Genomic DNA, 9,487 nt, shown 5'->3' with positions numbered 1-9,487 from the left:
ACCAGAACCTGTAGTTTGTTTTGCTAGTGCCCACTACGAATTTGAACACAACGAAGTCGTGCTATGACCTACTTCAGGATGCAAATGTCGAACTTGCTCTACTTTCGAACGCGCCGCGCTTTCAAAAACATTCCTGAAATTCTATAGGCAGTGCAGTGGGTCGCAGGGTTGCATGCTTTGCGTCCATGCATGCTGCATAATCTGTATCTGAAAGGGATGCGATGCAGGTTTTAGGGTGGGAAAGAAGTGGAGGAAAGCACAGTCACTTTCTTGGTTTACTGCCTGCGTTACTACTGCAAAACAACGCGAACCGCTTAAAGCAACGCTTGCAGGCTTTCGACACGGTTCGGTACGCCTCGCTACTCCATAAGGTCATTGCAACGTCACGGTGCGCATGAGACAGTTCACGCTACTCCCACCGTGCTTGCGGAACGCCACTTATTGTATGGCAAATCAATTGTATCAGTTCGTTCATACTAATACCGTCCATGGCTAGCATAACGAGTCTTTACTAATTCCGACTCCATTGTCTGTGTATTTTAATCCGATTATCCGTGTGTTTCGGATTCCAACAGATTAGTAGGTCCATTCAGTTTAGTAACTTTAATAAATGATTTTATTAACCGTCGTTTCAAGAGTCTGTGCAGTCTGTGCCCCAATTTAAGTGATTTCCGTTACAAAATTGTAAGAATTCTCTAAACGAGGTACATAACTTTAAAATCGCGATTTGCTCCGCACACTTTTCCATAAGGATAATAACATTGCTTTGTTGATCTGATCCAACTTGATGGTTGCTCTCTTGACGTAGAGGTTTCATTCTCTTTCCCCCATCAGCTGGCTCTTATTTTGGAATGTGAAGTGAATAAATTAAGAAGGTATTGGTGTGCAAGATAAGACTAGCAAATGAGGTGTCATTAAATGGTGGTGGCATCCGACCCGACATAATCAATAAATTTGGGAGAAATCTTTGTATCTGCTTAATGAAATTTAGACGAAAATAATTGTTTAATCGCATTTTTGATGGTAAATATTGCCGTTCTGGTTTGATATTTCACACTTCTGGTACTGCTCGTAACAAATACATTAGAATGTATTTGTTTGCGCTAAGGCCCTGGTGCAAGGGATTTTATTATTATTTTAAAGGTACCTTTCTGTATTTTTATTTTTGTGTTTCCCTTTAGCTCAGGGCCCTGGATCCTCTGCACCATAGGATCACATACAACTGTGCGTGGCTAATAAGTACGAAGAGTGCTTTGTGAAGGTGCCTACTCATGTATTTCAAAGGGCAGTTAAATGTTATTAATGCTCGCGGTTGTGTACTCGCCAGATGCATTGCATTGTTCATGTAATAAGAAGTTATTCTGTGGCTAATTGGTACACTACTGTGATATGTACCAATCTGCACAAAACGTTGAAAGCCTGTGACTGCTTATTTTTAAAACCCCTTTTTAATACGCAAGATTAAAATTATATTACTGAATCTTTTCCTATATATATTTTGTTGGAACTACTATACTAGCAGTGATGAAAAGAGGTACAACGAGTTGGGAGAGGGTTCCTAATGGTATGGTCGTCGAAGAGCGGCAATTCAGATTGAAAATATCATGGCGTGGTGGAAACTAGTTTGTCTGTGTTTACATACATATATAAATTAATTTTTATTTTTATAAAAAGCACCTGTTTAAAATGTATCATTTCGGGCCTTCCCTGAGAAGGGCAGACAAAAATTCGCTAATAGCTATCACGACGATAGTTCCCATAATTTATAATCCACTTACTCATGTCAGTTCTATCTTAGTTTTGTTTTCATAACGATAGTGTTTTCACAACTTCCATCGGGACTGTTTTTGGTTAACTTTATTTACTCTATTTCTCTGCTAAAAATGATAAGTTAGTGATTTTAACAGAATCATCATGTACCACTTCATTATGATGAAGAAGTATATGTGTAGAGATTTGGGGCTATATTTATTCTAGCTTTCTTGTTTCTATTATATCAATGCGTTAACTGACGATTTACCTCATCGACAGGAAGCTACCGGTATATCTTACTGCAACCTCAGGGATTTGTCCGATAAATCCCTGACCCCTTTAACAGATGGAAAACAAACGAGGAAACAATTCCGAACGTCGCCATTACAATGCTACCCTTCTAATGACATCCGCTTTCAGCCATCCGGGCTCGATGGACCTGCCCAGAGTTGCATTTCTGCTTCAACGTCGACCGCCAAGACATTTGGCATAGAGCCAAGAAGCATAGCCTCGTGCAAATCAAGCACTGGACCCAGCTGCTGTTGACTGCGTTGCTGACGTCACTGCATTGATCGTCTGCCAGGACGATGTCTCGCGGCAAACTGCCAAGAACGTGACGTCCCTCCACGGAACAGCGCGAAGTTGGGTAGGTAGACCGGATGGACGTGTAGTGTGTTCTTAAAATGGAGAGAGAGACGGAGCGAGGGTGACGAGAAAGTGCGCATGACACAAACCTGATGTGGGAGAGTATGTCACTGTCTGCAGTAGTATCCGTTACCATCAAGGATGAAAAATCCCAGTTATTTAAGGGGCACAGATACAAGTGAATGGGGGTTTCAGTCATACACACACGGGAGATGGGGGGAAGAAAGAACGTTACTGACGGTGACGTGGCGAGCGTTGCAGGATGTTAGTCAATCGATCACCTCCTGTTACGACCGCTGACTGGAACTCCAAGACAAGCGAAGGTTGCTTCAAGGGCGACGTGTTTTCTACAAACTGGATAGCAATGTATGCGGCAAATGTACACACCTGCTAGATTAATTATAGTAGGCGTCTTCAAGTAAAGTCGGATTGGAAACAGGACAAGACTGTGTAGTTTTGCACGAGCTCTGCGTTTTATTTTACGCAACAGCTGATTTTATTCGTTCAAATAAATTCAGTATGTTTTAAATTGTCCAAGATTTTTTGGATACTGTAAAACCCATTGTATGAATTTATTGGATTTCCTTGCACGCGTCCAAGAAAATCTTAAGCATTTGCAGGCAAAACTGAAATTAACACGCATCCAGATCGAAAATAAGCTTCCTCTAGATGTTCCTATAGTGAGAATTCTCTTTTAGAGGAAGTTGCATGAACTTTGTAGCCTAAACTATAAATAGACTAAAAACCACTGTTATTTTGAAATAAGACGTAAATTAAGGTTTCATGGATACCGGAAAGGATCGATGATTTCTCTCTGTTTCTCCCCCCCAACTTCCAATCCGGAATCAGTGCATCAAGATTTCTGTTTGGAGGAGAGGATGATATTTAGGAAATAGACAAAATAACTAATTTTTGTGCGTTACAGCGGGAAAAAAGCTGGATAAAATGGGGGGAAAAATTGGTACGAAGCGTATTTCAATTATAAGAAGTCAGTAAGTGGTTTGCATGCTTCACGTGCCTTTTTTTTTTTTATTTAATTATTAAACTAGCCCTGGGCTGATAAATCAGCCATAACGGTGGAAAGCTGTAGATGAAGTAATTGTTAAGGCTTGGAATCGCGTGTCTTTACATCTGGCGGCATTGTTAAATTAAATATAAACATATATACATGATTATGCTTTTCGGTGCTCCTAAAACGATTACTTATGGATTCTCCGTACAAATATCCTTGCTTTTATAAAAAAAAGTAAACATACCTGGTTGGAATACTTGGCTGAATCTTGCTTTCCCAGGAGTGGATTAATGACTTCACCTAGGTCGACTTCAGATAAGGTGCACCTGATTTACAAGTTGTTCGGGCTGAAAAAAACTGGAATAACTCGTAGAGGAAACCCTCTGTCTGAGATCGGCCAACTACAACCTCTTTGAAGAGGCCTTTAAGAATTCCTCCAACTTCAGGCATAGATTTGAACATAACTTCTCCAAATAGTTGAAAAGTAGCGAAATAGTTATACTGTTGCAGACTTGAAGCGGGAGAAATGGGTAATATTAGACAAAACGTCTCTAAAAATTATAAGGCCTCGGTCTCCCCTTCCTCTCTGAAGGATTTAAGAATATCCGTCCTCAGTTTCAACGTGTTAATTTGTAAATTCTTTTTCATAGTGCAGCTGTTATTCACAGCCTGTACTGATTCCACGGTTTATTAAAACAACTTGCGCATCGGGCTGCATAGGATTCCTGGACCTAGTGTCAAGAATATCGATAAAGTACTACATTAGTCTGTTTGTATTCCGTCCTCATCCGTATGAGATCTCTGTATTCAGTCCTCATACGTATGAGATAGTTCCAGGATAAACAATGGCCATAAAAAATATATCTATATTAAAAAAAAAAAAAAAAAACCTAAATGAAAAATAGTTTAAAGGCTAAACGTTTCTCGTGACAGCCGAACACAAGTCCCGGTGGACAGATGGCCTTTTATGAGAGTGAATTACCGAAGTTTATCAACGCTCAGCACGTACATCTTGCCGTCGGCGTTGGTCGACACAGTGAAAGGCTCCACTATTTGGAACTTAATAAGGCCAACCGCGAGTCACGGCAGGCATTCAGAAGTAATGAGTACAACGTTGTACCAACTCTTTCTTCCCTTTCTATCAGTAGGGCTAGTAATCATTTCAAAGGCTACACTCCTACATGATAAACAAAGAAAGGGAAATACTGTATAACTAAACCGAAGAAGGCTTTGAAAGAGTGACATTGTATATCTAGACGCGTCCCTAGGGTTTTTGGCGCCCCTAGGCAGAAATGTATTTGGCACCCTTGAGATACTTTTATTAAATATTATTATAATAAAAATTTTGAATTTTGACGCCCCTATGCCCTACTTATGAAGTTAATCGTGTTTCGCCGGCCCCGTGTATGTCCTCTTCGGCGATAATTTGGCGTTCCACTAAGTTAACTAGACAGCATTCTTTTTTACGAGGAATTTTTATTTTTTTTAAAATAAATAAATTTCCATTTTTTTTTATAGGGTACGGCTAGGGACATAGGAGTTAAACTTTATTATAACAGTTTTATTACGGGCAATATACCAACGCAGCAATTAGAGAATAGTGCATTTTCTTTGGTAGCGTAAAAGCTGATTTTACGTACATACCAGTGTCCGCGTACGTTACACCAGTTATGCAATCAGTCTTAAATCTCCCCCCGCTTCTCTCTCTCTCTCTTTTTTTTTTTTTTTTTTCCGTGTCTTTTTTAAAATTACATCCTGTTTGAAATTTTTGTAGTAATTAAGTTAATAGTAGTAGTTGTTATAAAGCATAACGTGAACGAGGCCATGTTATTAAGTGTCCTGCCATCTTACAATCACACTATTAATTTCAATATATATATATTTTCAAATTTGGATGTGAATTAAAATATTATGTAAAATCTTTTAATGCTTTAAAAATATAAATTATGCGATTGTAAGCTTAGAACATACTGCATTAGCTTTTTAGGGGGTCATTCATAAATTACTTTACCCAAGTGGGCAGAAAATGTTAGTGCTTAATCAATATGGGGCTGAGTCGCAGGAATGTTACCAAAATAAACACAAAGAAACAAACAAAATAAAAAATATATATATGACTTGAAGTATTTCGTTACGTAATGATTGGGATGGTGGTTCGAAAAGGGGGTAAAAATGTTTTAAGTAATTTCTGACGTTTCCTTACTTTTCAAGCTCCAGCATATTACTTTCATATAAAATACTACTATAGGTGAAATCCTATACAGTCCTCCGGAACAGTATAGGATTTCACCATTTGGAGATATCTCGGTTCGAGTCCAGTCACACGCTGGAGGAATATCTGAAGGCTTCCTCCAATGAGTTTGTAATGAGGCAATCTCAGGCGGAGGGGAAAAAAAAGGCCCTCCCTTGAATTTACCGCGTTTTTCAGTGAAATTAGTAAAATTTAATTTAGTTATAAATATGGACTTGAATAAATTTGAATTTAGCTTATATTCATATTTCGTTTAGATTAGGCAAAATTCAATTAATTGCTGTCGCTTACCACAAAATTCAGGAAAATAAGAATTTGCCACTCCAATAATTAACTCAAAGTAAATGTGTGATGTTTCACATATTTGCTTTGAATTATTTTATTCGTATGTTTTTATGCAGAAGCATTATTATGATTTGTTATTTTGCAAGATGGATGAGAATTTTATGTTAGCGTTCCTAGTCGTGCCTTGCGTTTTATCTTATTCGTGCACAGAAAAATCCGAAGTTATAAATTGTTTGGATTTCACCTCTCTCATTCCAAAATGGATGCGTTCGTCTCCAACATAAATATTTCTTGTTTATTTAGCAGTATTAACTCAAAATGAAGCCATTAGTGTACACAACATCACCATGGTTCTTATGTTTATCCAGAGCGTGGAAGTGTCACCTGAACGCCGTTTCGGTTGGTTATATGTATCGGTAATTTTTTGCATGGTCTGCAAATCCTTTTCTGCATTATCCCGGTGAGAGTTCCGTTAAATTTTCTATTTCGAGTTCTGGCTTTATCAAATTAAGAACTACTAATTATTGAGCATCTGGTCTGTTTTGTAAAAAAAAGTACTGTATCATTTGTTTGATTTACATGAAACAATTTGCAGAAATGTAGCATTTATTAATTCCCTCTGCAAATGATTCAAGCAAGTAATAAGTTTTAACTGTTTCCGAGAACTATAGATCTCGAATACAATAATACGCTAGAAAATTTTATTCAGTGTAGTAAATACCTACTAAACACTGTTGCCAAGAGCATAATGACAACGTAATGGCTTAAATCCATCGCGTGCGTTGAGGATGACTATAGTATGAAGAATAAAAACTAGCGAGATGTTATTAGGAAGTGGGTTTAGTTAGCTACACGTGGAGGCAGTCACTCCTGCCAACCACTACGAGGAACAGTCCTTTAAAATAAAAATAGAACTGTAGGCGGGATATCAGTTTCAAGAACTCAGATGTTATCGTACGACTCTCCAGACGGCACTTTCAGCCATGGATACGAAAGAGTCCGTAATCAACTGTCGTCATTTGCCGTCCCCATGAAACTCTTTCAGAAAAAGAGTGGTGGTTTTGGAGCTCTACGCTGTCCCCTCCCTCCTTCGCGCACACCATCGGGTCTGCCTGTAGCAGACTGTTGTGCAACTAGAAATACATGGGAAATATCCATGCAGAATCCCAGCAATTATTCACTGTCTGATATGATTTCACATATGTTTCGTGTTAGGCACGATTAAAACCATATGCGCACTACTATATTGTGTAATTTCGCCAAGTCAGCCTTGATTTGATTTTTATCTAAAACGGTAGATATTATCATTAAATTCGCCCTCATCATTGGCAGGGAGAGTGGACTTTATCTTTTTTTTTTTTTTCTTTTCCTTTCGTTTGTTTATTTGTTACTGACTTGTTGATTAACATGTCATTCTAACTTGAACTTTTAAATCTCAGTAATCATTATGAAAGTCTAGTAAAGTGCTGCCATCTACGATAACATTAACTGCAAATAATCATTTGACAGCAATAACCATAAAATTAAGCCATCGTTTCTTTTTAACTACAGTAATGCTATTTTTATTACCATGGTGATAATATTGTTTGTATGGGTAATATTGTCTTTTTTTGCATATAGAAAAGCTACGGAAAATAATAGACGCTATTGTTAGCAACTTTGATTAGATTTCATTGTATCCATCCCGTTTGTAACGAAAACGGGGGACGCTGTAACCACTCCCCAATGACTGTCAGAACGAAAATATTAAATTTCTCTAGTTGAAAGCAGCATTTCACAATAAATTTCTCTAGATCAAAACTGACGATCTGATCGTCAACCCCCCCCCCCCAAAAAAAAAAGAAAAATTCTTGGTGCACATCAGAACTAAATCTGAACGTTTTCCTCGCGATACTAAGCAACATTAGTTAATTAATTAGCTGAATGACTAAGTACAACGAACAACTTGTATGCAAGAAATAGTAAGCCAGTAAATCAGAATGTCTTATAATGAGGCAGGGCCGGCGCTAAGGATGTGAAAGAGAGGCATTTGCACAGGCGCCGCCTAAAATACGATGTTATGATACGTTGTGAATTAGATGCCGTTACAAGGATTGCCTCAGGCGCCACAAACGCTAGCGCCAGCCCTGTAATGGGGTATTTTAAATTTCCAAATATTGATTAGAATTTGTTGGTTGGCCACTGGCAACATGTTTCTGGATTTATTAATGACTGTTTTCTACAACAGCATGTGAGAGAGGCAACAAAAGGGAGTAATACTCTTTGGCTGGATTGTCAGCAGTGTTTATTCATGCAGATAAAGGAACCACTGCAGATAAAGGAATCTGCAGATGAAGGAACCACTAGGTGGATTGACACAGTATACTGACTGATGTGGGATTTACCATCAGGGGTAAAGGGAAGGGTTTTTGCTTTCGTAAAGGCGACTGCAGTGGTCTCAGACAGTTTTTAAATTCTGTATTATAGGAGTAACTGAGGGTGTTACCATCAGCAAATTCTGAATAGGAAGCATTCAGTGAATTAATCACAGAATCTACTAGGCTTTTCGAACCAACTAACAAATACCCTTTAGGGCACAGGCCTAATGGGTATCAGATGAACTAATGAGACTCGTGGCAGAGAAGAAAAATGCATGGTATGCATATAAATTATGGTAGATATAAGCTAGTCTGTAATCATGTCACAAAGGCGATTAGGCAAGCGAAGACAGAGTACGAGACATCTTTGACAAAGGATGCAAAGCCACAACTTATGTAAACACTAAAAGGAAGGGGAATGAATCAAATTGGTTCACATGATATTGTTGATGAACCTGCTCAGGTTGCTGACAAACTGAGTGAGTGTTTTGCCTCTACATTCACACATGCAAAATTCTTTAGGGACGTGGATGCCAGAAGTTTATCAACATCTAAAAGGGAGCTAAATGATTTTGTAATAAGGCCGCCGTAGCCTAGTGGTCAGGCGCGCGGGTGCATAAGTACACGTGCCTTGAGTGACCGGGGTTCAAGCCCGCGACTGCTGAATGCGGTGCTGTTTCTTGTATTCTGTCTTATCTTGTGAACTCCTCTGACTGTTTGGTCGTCCCGGAGTATAAACAGAAAATTTATTATTTATTTATTATTTAATAATTGAGAGGAAAGTAGAAGAGAAATTGTTGAAGTTAAACATAAGGAAGGCACCTGAAGTAGATGACTGGAGATGTGTGAATGTATCTCCAACTCACAAAGGGGGGACAAAGGGTGACACGAGTAATTACAGATCTGTTAGTTTAATTTGTGTTCTAGGGAAAATAATGGATTCATTGGTTAAAGAAGTAATGCAATTGTACTTCTGGATACTATGATGTGGTCACAAAGGAACTAGATGCAGAAAACAATTTTGTTGTCATATACTTGGATTTCAGGAAAGCTTTTGATACTGTTGCACATAAGACTGCTGTACAAATTGGAGCAGTGTGGCATTAAGGGCAAGTTGCTGCTTTGATTAAAGGGATGGTTGAGTAGGAGAAGAGGCCTATTGTGTTTTTCTGTATTTATCAATGA

The sequence above is a fragment of the Mastigoproctus giganteus genome, chromosome 8, assembly GCF_048544385.1.
Source record: "Mastigoproctus giganteus isolate SK-2022 chromosome 8, ASM4854438v1, whole genome shotgun sequence".
In the NCBI taxonomy this organism is placed as follows: Eukaryota; Metazoa; Arthropoda; class Arachnida; order Uropygi; family Thelyphonidae; genus Mastigoproctus; species Mastigoproctus giganteus.
Note: the sequence above shows the minus strand (reverse complement) of the source record.